Source organism: Lissotriton vulgaris, chromosome 7 (assembly GCF_964263255.1).
Source record: "Lissotriton vulgaris chromosome 7, aLisVul1.2, whole genome shotgun sequence".
NCBI lineage: Eukaryota > Metazoa > Chordata > Amphibia > Caudata > Salamandridae > Lissotriton > Lissotriton vulgaris.
This window is the reverse complement of record NC_141695.1, coordinates 1652911365-1652925330: the sequence shown is the minus strand read 5'-3', so window position 1 is coordinate 1652925330 and position 13966 is coordinate 1652911365.

Sequence of the window (13966 nt, the reverse complement as noted above, 5' to 3'; positions counted from 1 at the left end):
CCACAGGCACACCGCTCAATCTGCACTCACACAGACATCACTCACCCTGGACTCACACAGGCACATCGCTCACCCTGGACTCACACAGGCACACCGCTACATCTGCACTCACACGGACATCACTGCACTCAATAGGTTTAATTTATCACAGCCTGTCTAGGATTTGTGATGCTATTGTAAAAAGTTTAAATAATCCATTTTAACAATAATATACAGAGAATTCCTTCAATTACATTGCTCACGGTGATCATAATGTGCCATATGGACAAAGCATTAAACAACAGTGGAAATGATAACACCCTTATAGCATTCGGATTCGGTCCTGTAAAAATTCAGTCATTCCAATGTTTGTTTGTTTGTTTTATGGAAAATAATCATTAAAAAAACTTATATGAAACAGGAAACAGACAGAAATTAAATATGTCTCTGATTAGCCCAAACAGCTGCCATTTAGCAGGAAATGCAGTTAAACAGGCATGGAGGGGGCGCGTCATTTTACTCCCCAGGCCCTGGCAGTATTCGCCAACAAAAAACAATTTGGTATTTCTGAGGATCACAAAGTTTCAGGTGGTAAGCCTGCTGCCAATTATGGACTGCCAAATGCTTTAACAGGCACTCGAACTCTGTCACTAATGTAGCTATAGTTTGTTGTTTGTAACCCAACAGCACTCTGCTTGCAGGCCAAAGATGGGAAAAGGAAACTACAAATCCCAGAAATCAGAGTGTTGCTACCTGAAAAGCTGGGGCCAGAGAAAGGTGACCAATCAGAGAAGCTGGCCTTGCATAATGAGCCCGAGAACGTTCAGCGTGCAGAATCTACTCTACAAGAGGCACCGAGGCAGGAGACTTCCTCTGGCAGTGGCACAACCATTGGGTGCACCTGAAGGTTCGGTGAGCTGGAGGACCCGGGGGACCACGGATTGAGACATTGGTGCCAGCCCAGGGCTGGCTGGCGGCTTTGGCCCAGCGTCGGCGATCTGCTCGCTGGGCTGCTCTGGGCCACAAAGGGGTCGGGCCGTACTGACTGGCAGGCCGCTGTCGCCAGCGGTATGATCGGGCCTATTGTCACAACAACCGCACAGGAGGTGAGAGGGGGGCACGAATGAATGAGTCTGAGCATGCGAGACACGAGAGCCCATGTTGGACAGTGGCTGGGAGGTGAACTGATGAAGCAGGCCCGGGGATGTGCGAGGCCTGGTGGAATGCAGCGCTGGCTGCCCTACGCTGGCACTGAATGTGAGGTGTGCATAGACTGATTGGGGGCCGCAACGTGCTGCCCTGGTTGTGCGGGCTGCCCAGTGCCCACACGGTGATCCGTAGTTGACAGAGGCCATTGTTGGTGTTTTGGGATACACTTTCATTTTGCCCCAGGCGGTGATTTCTTAGACTTGGGCCTACTTGCAGACCCGGCCTTGCAGCATTGGGTAGGCCCTGGCCTGGGACTGAAGCATAAGTCTCACTGGGGCGGGGGGGGGGGGGGGGGGACATGGAGGCACGTGGAGGGCACCACCACACACAGTCCACACAGGTCAGGACTCAACTGTTGAGATGCGCCGTCGGGGGACCAGAGCTGTGACGGAGGTCACGTGTGACGTGTGAGGGCAAAAAGCCAGGCGCAGTGCATCCATTAAATACACAATCAATCCCTCAGACCATCAAAGATCAGGAAAAAAATAATTACTGTGCAGCATGCATCGACAACTATAAATTAGAAACCATCACAACACTCACTCGACCTGTCACATACTGCGACCGAGCCACTACTAACTAACACGTTAGAGAGTAGAACTCTTACATTTTTAATTTTTTCGCAATCGCAGCGTAGGATCTCTCTATTCTCTCTAGTCCTGGTCTACACTTAGTAGTGAGTGACTATGTCGACAATACACGTGAGTGAGCGACACGTGTTCGACTCCTCCAAGTCCATCGTCATGAGTCGACGAGCAGCAGGCTGAGGCACCAGCAGACTGTCAGGGAGCAGCAAGACAGACAGTGTGCCTGCATCCCGAAATGGCTAATCACTGCATGACTTCACATGAAGTCACACAGTGATTGGCCATAGAAAGTGCGGCAGTGTGCCACCACCCAAGCGCGGCACCCAATAATGGATTGCTGCACGGTGGACCAACCAATCCTGGCGCTGCATGCAGCTCCAGGATTGGCTAGGTGGGCACAATTACCATCCGCCCTTTCAACCCCGGGTCTGCGGCCTGGGGTGCTGTATGAAACAGCACCCCTTGGGTCCCTCTCTAAGGGGAAGAAGACATAAAGTGCATGTGCAGGCTGATCAAAGGCCCCAAAAACATTTGCGCACTACTAGTACTGCTGCAGCTGAATGTGTGGACTGTCACTCAAGCTACAGCAGCCCAGCCCAGCCCCACCCCCTGGCGCACTCCGATTGTTGTGTTGGGCGTGAGGAACAGCAATCAATCCATTATCCTAATGAATCATCATGACTACAGTGCTTGACGCGGTGCGTCCACGAGGCTTAGTGGGGCTACGCCCCAATGGACGCACTGCACCTGGTTGAAGTGAACGCGCTCCTACAGCCGAGACAGTGTTAATGGCTGCCAGGAAGTTTACTCTGACAGCAGTGTGCTTTAAAGTGCTAGCAACAGTACTAAGGAAAGAGGCCACTCGGAAAACTGCCTCTGATATTTGACCTCAGTCTTTGAATGCACAGCAAATGTAAGGAGATAAGACATTATTTACAAGCACTGTAGGCTCGACCTCAAACAAAATTGGGGGACAGCGTGTCTTGCCTACAACCCCAGACAGGAGAAAGTGATTTGAAAAAATAGTGCTTGGAGCTGTAATTAGAACGCACAGAGTAACATCACATGTAACAGGGGATGTCCTCATGGGAGGTTACAAGAAAAGATGTTACTAAGGAGTGACTACTAAGCCTATTGATCAATGAAAAGCCACCATTTACAAAGCACAGTAACAGGAGCCAATTAAAAAGATGAGTTGAAAGTGGGCGGAGCTTCAAGTCAATACCTCAGTACAGCATGTCTCAAAGAGACAGCGGAAGCACTGCCTATGCAAGACCTACAATTGAGGCATCATGGAATACCTTAATACTACCGGATTACACGGAGCTGCGAAACATCATAACTTTATTAAAACCTTCAAATCATTTCAAGGATCCTTTGCCCACCAAGTTCTTCAAAAACCTTACCTCTTCCATTTTCCCTCTCTGGTCTAAGATTGTACAGGAATCTCTTGTGCATTACTTGATTCCAGATTGCCTCAAGAACGGACAAGTAACCCCATCCCAAAGAAACCAAATGCTGATTTATCTGATCCTAGCAACTTCTGCGCGATTTCCAATATCATTACTTTAGCCAAACTACTTGAGTAGTGCATACACACACAACTCTGCAATCACATTTAACAGTTTCAACTACTAGATCAATACCAATCGGGCTTCAGATCTGGACATAGTACAGTTCTAACACACATTGTTGATGATGCCCTTAGACTACTTGACCAGGACAAACCTTGCCTACTTATACTGCTTGATATTTCATCAGCTTTTGACCCAGTCAAACATGACAATTTGATTGAACTTCTTGATAAAAGGATAGGGTTATCGGGTAGAGTCTTAAATTGATTTGCTTCATTCATGCAAAATAGAACGCAAAGAATCAAAGTCAACCAGGAGCTTTCCAAGGGTGCACGCCAGTCTCAATTGGAGTTCTGCAAGGATCTGCACTTTCACCCACACTATTCAACTTGTAAATGGAACCTCTCACCGAAATACTATGCTATCATCACCCTCGTCATACCACCCAAAGCTAGACTGGCACCTTTAAGGGCCACTCTGAACTTTGCTGCCAGGCTCATCACATGATCAAGAAAACATGATCACATCACAGCAGATCTAATCCAACTCTGGCTTTCACCCGATGCAAGGATCAGAGACAAAATAGCCTGTGTATGGCACAAAGTGCTGCATCAGAACACTCCTACTTACCTGGCAAATAAGCTTGAACTAACTATCTGGTGGGAATCAAGCTCTGAGAAGCTCAAACAATTTACTGTTAAAACTACAAAAGTAAAAAAGTAAAAAAAAAAAAAAAAGGAGAACCTACAACTGTACATTTTCTGGTCTCGCTCCCAGAATTTAGAACACTCTCCCTCCCCAAATCAGAAAGAACCCCTTGATCTCTGCATTTAAACGAGAACTCAAAGGATTGCTCCTAAATAGCCACCTACGACAACAGACCTGTAACCGTACAATCCATCTGTATCCGCTTTGCAGCATAGACCTTATTTACCTGTCATACAATGTGCATTTGATGCAACTACATTTATGTTTATTATTTTCTACAATGGGCATGTAATGTAACGGCCTTTATGTCTATGATTTGTTTTTCCTTTACCAGTGTAATTTTTTTAACTTAATGTACAGCACTCTGATACCCTGATGGGTCTTTTCCCCGCTATATAAAACCTTTCTAATAAATAATGAGTGCAACTAAATAGGGAAAACAAAAGAATGAGACAATAATCAGGAATATTTATGGTATTTTAAAATACAAGACCAACCTGAAAATGCCTAACACCCTATTGTAATGTCGCAGTACTGGGCATATAGACAAGACATATTCTCGATCATGCACCTTTCCACTTGCCTTAAAGCGCTTTTTATATATATAATCAATGGCACCCAATTCTGTGTGAAAAGACCCCACAACAGAACTGCTTTGGACCACTTCTTGCCAACAGTGATGTACCATTCCTATCCTTAGTTATCATTCGTTTTGTAAACACCACGCAGTGGAAAAAGAAAACATCTAATCACCTTCTCCTCCAAATTTACTTTTTTTTACTGAGAGTTCATACCTATTACAAAGCCCCAAATTTACTTTGAACACTCAATATAATGCATTTGCATTTGGTTGAGAATTAGATATTCTGTTTAATTTGATGAAAGTCACTCCTAAGTATAGCATTGCGCTGTGCGCACACCTGTAGAACCTAGAACAATGTGTACATCTTTGACAACAGAGTAATCCTTCAATTGTAAGACCAATATCTCCTTAGGAGTTGTAAACATCCAGGCACCATCTGTTATACGCGTATGACAACAAGAGTAATCCCTCAATTTCACATCCCGCAACTCCTTGTATGTTACAAACACCTAGTGTCATCTGTTATACATCTTTGACAATAGGATTAATCTTCATTTCAGGCCTCCAGCTCCTTAGAGATTAAATAAATCCCACCATCCTCTGCCATTATTATTGACAACAGTGTTACTACCTCAGTTGCAGGTCCGCCGGCTCCTTTGGGATTTGATACGTTCTATACGGAGTGCTTTTAAAGTTATATAGTCAGCCCGATGTATATGCCTGTGTTATGGGCTCTGTGATGAGAAAAAATAGTACAGACATCCCCTATCATTGCTTTAAATGGCTCCCAAGCAATGTTAATTGTGGCTCATTTTAATATTTTTCTATTTAGTACCTTCTGACAAATTGCATAGTAATAAGAAAGCAGAATCTTCCAGGAGGGGCGGTTTCAAAATCAATCTCTTCTATGGCAGATTAATCACATAAAACCTAATTTTTGAAGATGCAATACCATGGTTTGAGATACCACTTGTTAAAATATTATGGAAGCAATTGGGTAGAATTCTACACAGAACAAGAAAATAATGAATTCAAGTGTACAACTATTATTAGTATGAACAAAAAGTCAACAATTTACCATATGCCCACCTAATATACACAGTGCCACCGGAAGTATGCGATTGTGTGGCTATGGCAATTTTTGCATAATTATAGATTTGCTGCATTTGCCATGTAATCCATCTGCCCCATAATCCACAGATTTTAACCCCCAAAAATGTTTTTCCTAACTCTAATGGTTCAGAAGTTACTAAAAAACGCAGCAACACGTATTGTACGCAGTCGAAGGCCCTTGGCAAAGATTGACTGGTCAACTTTCTATTGCTTATTACTATATTTGACTTCTAAACTGATGCTTAAGAGGTGCAACCAATACCCAAACAGTGTTAACAAGATTAAACATGTCAAAATAATGAAGCAATACTATCACAAAATATGCTGTGTAACACTGCATAATATGGCTTTTCTTGCTGCATAATTTTAATTTTCTCAACCCTGCTGCATAATTTGGCTTTTCTTGCCACATAATTTACTCACCCTGCCGCATAATTTGGCTCTTCCCTGACGCATAATTTCAGTGGCCCTGCATATACCCAACCTTCCAGCCTAAAAGCATGCATTAGGTCATGCATGGGCTTAGTTGTATTCTGCTGGATTTTACCTCACCTTGTCAATTGTAAAGATCTCCTTCATCGTGACTGATCGATCTGTCTCTTACCTCTCCCTTTGCCATCTCTTGAGACCCTTCTGTTCTACCTTGAAACTTATGAAATGAAAATATGTATGTACAAAATCCTATTACACTGCAATGTTGATTGTATTTTTCTTGGAAAAAAAATCTAATAAACAAATTTACAGACAAAAAAGATCCCTTTCATCATTTAGCATTCAGGTATGTGCCACCTACCATATAAATAAGATTATGACTTTCAATCCATGATATAAGGGTTAATATTCCAAAAAGCAGCACCACTTGTGGAAGTATTTTGCCCCAAAACATGGAGCGGAAAATATCTTAAGAGTCCCTTGATCTTAATAGGTTAATTGTGTATCCAGTTGTTATACCATAAATCCAATGGGCACCTGTGTTGTGAAGCTAATCTTGCCTTATTTGTTTGTTTAAGCCATTGATGATGACTAATGGCAATATCTTTAATAAGTTACAAAAATAGTAATGCAGTATGAGATAACCTTCGTGCACACCAGGAGACTCAAAATGTCTCAATCAGGAGTGCCTAGGGCCTCATGTAAAACATTAAAACAAGTGGTGTTCCTTCAGAATTTGCTAAGTAAGGCTTATATTTTTTACTTTGGAGTGTGGGAGGAGTCTGAATGACTGCTAGCAGCACAAAGCATACAGCTAGTGATGTAGGAGATATGTATCGAAAGATACATTTGCAATTCTCAAATAGCGATTTTTAATGAATCGCTATTTGATAATCGCAAAACCCTATATATGTAGGATTTGCAATATAATTTTGCGAATCCTACATATTCCTTAATTGCGAATCACAAGTTGCGATTCGCAATTAAGAAATACCTCCCCATTCATTGCTATGGGCCTAGAGGCCTATATGAATGAATGGGAAGACATTCTCAATTTGCGATTCTCAATTAGAGAATCACAAATTGAGAATGCAATTTCAAGGGTGCCATGATGTCAAAAGGACACCCTGTTGCACCCCTGAAATGTATATGTGTGCACATGTGGCACACATACATGCCCTAAGGGCATGTATGTGCGCCACATGGCACTGAAAAATGCAAAAAAAGGGCATTTTTCAAAGAAGCCGCAAATTACCACCAACTTGGAGTTAGTAGTAATTTGCGATTTCTTAAGGAAAAATCGCACAATTTGGGTTCTTCTTACATCGCATTTAAGGAATCGCAAATTGCAATTCCTTAAATGCTTTCGCAAAATAAGGAATCACAAATTTTACGATTCCCTATTTTGCGAGGGCCTTTTGGGATGATACATCCCAAAAGGCTTTTTCCCGTTCGCAAACGGGCTAAATCTGAGAATCGGCCCGTTTGCAAACGGGAAATGAGCTTCATACATATGCCCCTTATTTCTTAATTTGTATGCATAAAGTAATAATAGGTAATGTAATTACTGACCACCAAACCAGAAAAAACTAATGATTTGACAAAATAGTAAAATTTAAGTCTGAAGATAGAAAAAAATCAAAATATATTCACATTACTTTTTTTTTTTTTTTTACAGTGGATCAAACTACGCATTCAGTCACTATAATGAGATGGGAAGCAGCTGAACAGATCCCATGGAACACATGAGGTAGGGATCTAAGGATCTAATAACTATGTTGAAGATGAGGAAATACAGGTGGAGTGATTATTTGAAACCTGTAACTCGTGGCTGGCTCGAGTATTAAGAATTGATCGATCTTAGTATTTGTTGTTCTAAGATCTCTTCCTTGTGGCTTTAATCCAACCTGTTCTGAAATGTTTTGCAACGCCTCAACAGGTACAACCTCCAGGGCATGTTACTTTGGAAAACCTTGTGCATTCCCTTAAACAGGACCTGAAGACAAAGGAGATATTGAAAAGGTAAGGAGGGGAGCTGTCCTTGTTGTTTCTTTATGGACAGCAGCCTCACTCCATCGTGCACAAACCGTTTAAACTAAACATGTGCTTGAAGTGATCTAACCGTAGGTGCACCAAAGGTGATCACTATCAGTATTTTATATGCACTTGTTCTACTGCCCATGATTGTCATTGCAAAAATCATGCACATAATGGTAGTCCCCTTTCACAATCATGTATGAAAAAAAACCCTGCAGGATCCGCATTTGCCACACGTCCCTAGACTTGAGTTAAAGGGGACACTGGAAGGCCCCTTGGCGCTCCTACTGATTAATGCTGCCACCATCTAAGGTCTGGAAAATAGATTAAGGGTGGCTATTCCCTTGGGACTGCAGAGTCGGTTGATCAATTATTAACTTCCCAGTCTTGGACTGTGCCAACCGCATCCTAAATAGAAATAGGTCTGCAGTCTGGGGTGTCCTCTGAGATTCTGGGACACCTTAAGTCTGCTAAAAAAAAAGGATTACAATACTGGGCAAACTTGAGGGCAAATTAATAGCAGGATGGGACAACTGCGCCGACGGTTGGGGTCTTTCATCATTATGACTGATTAACAGGGCTTTTAGTGGGCCGGGTCTCACCAGTGCTGAGCACTGGCAGTTTTTTAAAGGGGGGGCTCGAAATGGGTCTCTATTGGGCTCTGTTTTGTGCTCTGGCACAGGTGGTCCGTTTTTTATCAGACTGCAGGAGGGTTGGATTGGGATTAAAAATCGGCCCCGGGAAAAAAAGTGGCCCACATTTGCATATTGCCTTTCCTCAAAACACTGTTTCTGCAAAATGTTATTAAATGCACGGATTGGTTTACACGGGTGAAACACACCTGAAAACAAGTGAGGCCACTTTTCCTCAGGCTCCCTGCCCCGCTCAATATGCATATATTTATGGGCTGGCCCAGCGAGAGAGAAGGGTGGCCCGGCGGGAGAAAGGGAGTGACACCTCTGGCCGATCATAAAAGGGAGGTAATGGGCCGCCATCTGCCTCCAGAAAGGCCATTCAGGCACCCATTGGGCCGCTGGCAGCATCCGAACAGTCCCCTCCCCCATCCCCCCCCCGCCTGCTCAAAAAATCAGCCCAGCTGGATCACGACACCGGCCCCTCCGGCATTGCCTGAATGCCCGCGTTACCAACCCGACGCTGAACTGCAGTGACAGCAGCACATCATGTGCACGTGCTCACACTGCTCACTTCTCACTATTGGAGGTTACGGCATGACGTCATGCCAGGAGAGTGTTGTAGGGAAAGGAACTTATTTAAAGAGAATCATTTTCTCTCTGGATTTCTCTTCTCTTTTTGAAACTCAGGAGCAGCAAAATTGTTGTGGTGTCACCAGAGCTTTAGGTGAAAGCGTTTTCAATATTCTATACAAGCCATAGTTGCTGCTTATTTATCTTATGCAACTAACAACCATTGACAAAGCCAATAGTCCTGACTTGTTATAGGTATGATGTTACTTGTATCATGTATCAGGATGCAGTGACAGAAACAGCAAAATACAAGTCGGGCGAAACACTATGCTACGCACAGATTTTTGCTTATGTGTTTTAAGCCACAACCTTAATTACATTGGCCACGCCCCTTTGAGAGACCCCCAACTTTTTTCATCCCACTTAAAGCCCTGCTGGTTAATATATGCATTGATGCAGTCAGGGGCATTACGAAACCCTTGATGTAGCAGCTACAGCGGGCTTGGGATTCTTATGGGCCTTTTATGTCTGTAACAGAGCAGACAAAAGCTCATAATATGTCAGTGGAGGGGACGAGAAAGATAGATTTAAGAAACTGGGGGGAAAGGGCACTGGTGATAAAATAGGAGATTACGTGTAGGCAAGGAAAGAAATGGCTAGATTAGAAAGTATAGGGCCCGGACCCCCAGCATGCTCCCCGCCCGCCAAGACTGATGATACATACAACCCACAATCAAATTCATACTCCAGAGAGAGAGTGGGTGTAAAACGGCCATGTTTGATTATCAACATTCATAAACATGACTAAACAATACATATTAAAATTGATAAGATCAATAACACATTTTAATATTGACATTCAAAGTTTTCTCAACTATAATAACTACTTTTCCCCCAGCACTAAGGGGCCCTCTGGCTCGCATCTCCAAATCTGAGCACCCCACGCAAGGCGCAACCCACCTGCGTCCTTGAGTGATGGGCCCCTGCCCTCTGGTCCTTGTCCTCCATAGCTGGGGCCCACCCCTCGACCACCAGGCTGCCCAGGATCCCAGGAGGCTCGTAACCTGGCGCCCTTGACTCCCCAGCCGGTGGCCTCATTCTTCCTGCGGAGAGCTTACCGTCTCTCCCCTCAGTGCTGGCCTCGGGAGTACACAAGGAGGACTCCCGTTCACTCTGTAAGTCCATTTCAATGTCAATGTTCTAATCTAAGGCCTCTTTAACGCAAAAACGCCCCCCCCTGAACTACTGATATAAGGGAAGGGTGGGTGGGAGTTTAAAGCAGGGGGCGCTGTCCCAGGGTCCGTCCATCTGATGCAGGCGAGGAAAGAGACCGGGACCACAACTCCCAGAGCCTAAATAGGCCCGAGTCTCCGCCCTCTCCCGCACCGGATGTGCGTCACCCCGCGACCCAGAAGTGATTTCTGGCCAGTCGCCCATAGGGCGAGCCCGGCCGCCTATCCTACCCTGAGCGTGGCGAGGAGCCGGGAGGCCGGGCCCTAATGGCGCGCTCCTCGAGCTTCGCGCGTTGTAAAAGAAGGAAGCAACGTTGGGAGGAAGAGGGAAAGAAAGGAATGGTGGTACAGAAGGAAGGGTGAAAGGATACATAGGTGAATGCGGGACTCGAGTGGGGGTACCGCGCGGGTTGCCGGCGTCCCCCCACTTATTTTACCGGGAGCTTGATAACTGAAGCAAATGGAGCCACACATTCACTCTTTGGCCTCTCTGGGGTAAATCGGAGTCAATTCAGAACCCTGCTCACGCGCTGGCTTCTCTGATGCAATCGCAACTAAGGGGTGAGTGAGGGGAGGCAATGAGTCTGATGGTGCTAGTCACCTTTCGTGACGTCACTTCCTGTTGTGTCGTCAGCGTCCCCCCACTTCTTTTTTTTAGGACTTGTGCCCTGGATGAATGGATGGCTGAAAAGATGAATGGATGGCTGAGTATAAGGAAAGGTCAGTGTGACTAGATAGGCAAAAGGATCAACTGATGGTTAGATGGATTTATTGAGGGGAGGCTACGTCAAAGGATGGGTGGCTGGATTTTTGGACAGGCGCATGCATAGGTGAAGGATGAGTGAGCTGATTGTTGGGTGGAACGGCCCACGGATTGAGGGAATAGTGAATGACTGAATGATGAATGAAAGAGTGAATGGATAACAGAACAGAAAGATGAAATGCAGCATAGTGGGTAGATAAAATGTCCTTGTTCAGAGTTCGCATTATATAAAACTGCAAAAATAAATAACATCGAATGCACACATCTGGCATTCTTTGATAACACAGAAAATGAAAATGTAGTCCAATTCGACAGGCACGTTTTCTGGACTTTTTGTGAGACAGGTCCAAGTAACCTCTGGAGCTATGCACAGCACAGTCTGCACGGGTGAAAACAATGCGGTCACTGCGGAGTTTCTAAAAAAAAAACCAAAAATATGCTTTTTCACCTTGCTTGTCCCCCTACCCCTCTCCTTCCCTGTTGTTTCGCGTGTCCCTCTTTACTAAGTAGCTTCTTGAAGTCTGCTGTGGGGAGGTGGGAGTGGTTGGAATGTGTTTTTCAGTGGGTGCCTCTTTTTCGAACAGATTCCTTGAATGTCTCGCTTTCCCGTGCGCCTTGTTACTGGCCAACTCATCCAAGGCGCTGTTTCCCCTCGTGTGCCTCTTTGTGGAGCATCTCCTGTGAAGGGCTTTTTTCACTATGTGCCTTTTTACTCCACAGTTCCTCTGATGGGATGGATTTCCCTGTGTGCCTCTTCACGGGCCAGCTCCTTTGAGGCACTGTCTCTTCCTGTGTGCCTCTTTACTGGACAGCTACTTTGAGGAGCTACATTCAAAGTGTGGAGATCAATCAATCAATCAATCAAAGACATTTGTAGAGCGCACTACTTACCCGGAGGGTCTCAAGGCGCTTGGGGTGCTGCTACTGCTCGAACAGTCAGGTCTTGAGCTTCTTCCTGAAGGAGAGGTGGTCTTGGGTCAGGCGCAGGTCGGGAGGGAGGGAGTCCCAGGTCTTGGCGGCCAGGTAGGAGAAGGACCTTCCTCCTGTTGTCGCTCTTCGGATGCGGGGGACGGCGGCGAGGGTGTGGTTGGTCGATCGGAGGTGGCGTTTGGGAGCGTAGAAGTTGAGGCGGTTGTTGAGGTAGCTCGGGCCTTGGTCATGTAGGGCTTTGTGTGCGTGGGTGAGGAGACGGAAGGTGATTCTCTTGTTGACGGGGAGCTAGTGCAGGTCCCTCAGATGTCCGGAGATGTGGCTGCGTCGGGGGATGTCGAGGATGAGTCTGGCTGAGGCGTTCTGGATCCGCTGGAGACTCTTCTGAAGCTTGGCGGTGGTTCCGGCGTAGAGGGCGTTGCCGTAGTCCAGTCGGCTAGTGACGAGGGCCTGGGTGACCGTCTTCCTGGTCTCGGTGGGGATCCACCGGAAGATCTTCCGTAGCATGCGCAGGATGTTAAAACAGGACGCGGAGACGGCGTTGACTTGTCTGGTCATGGAGAGGGAGGAGTCCAGGATGAAGCCCAGGTTGCGTGCGTGGTCTGTCGGTTTGGGTGCGGTGCCCAGGGCGGGGGGCCACCAGGAGTCGTCCCAGGCGGAGGGCGAGGAGCCCGGGATGAGGACTTCCGTCTTGTCTGAGTTCAGTTTCAGGCGGCTGGTTGTCATCCACTCGGCTACGTCTTTCATCCCTTCGTGAAGGTTGGCTCTGGCGGTGGCGGGGTCGTTGGTGAGGGAGAGAATCAACTGGGTGTCGTCAGCGTAGGAGATGATGTTGAGGTTGTGTTGGCGTGCGATGGCCGCGAGGGGGCTCATGTAGACGTTGAAGAGGGTGGGGCTCAGCGGGGATCCTTGAGGGACGCCGCAGATGACTTCGGTGGCCTCTGACTTGTACAGTGGTAGACGGACTCTCTGTGTTCTTCCGTCAAGGAAGGAGATGATCCATTCCAGTGCCTTCTCCTGGATTCCGACGTTGCTGAGATCAATTACCACATTAGTACATTCTCAACGAATGCTCTAAAAATCGCTTTCACAAATCATCAGGTATTTCTTTTTTTATTGTATACAAAAACCCCATTAAAAGCAATATACAATTTGACCATGAACCCTTCGTTCTACCTGTGTTAAACTTGAAAAGGAAGTCTGGAGTCGGAGATGCACAGGGGAGAGGCGCGAGACAGAGCCTGCTGAGAGACATATCTGGGAGACTCTCTCTAGACTGAGAGCAGAGGTTTGAATCTCAAAGTCCACACACTATTTGATTTATAAACATGGCCCAAGTGGGAAATTGGAACTAGAATGGATGGATTCTTATATTAACCTAAAGCAGGGGCGTAACACAGGCCCCCGCAGACCCCGCAGTGCGGGGGGGCCTCGGGCCCCCACGCTCCAGACAGGGGCCCCTCACTCAGCCCAACAAGCCTCGACTCTGACTCTGTGTGCGCACGCCACACGCATTATTTAATTCATGATTGAAGTTCAATCATAAATTAAATGGTGCTCACAGCGCACGCCACGGCCAGCCGCACAGCATCTTTATTATGCATTGGTCCCGAC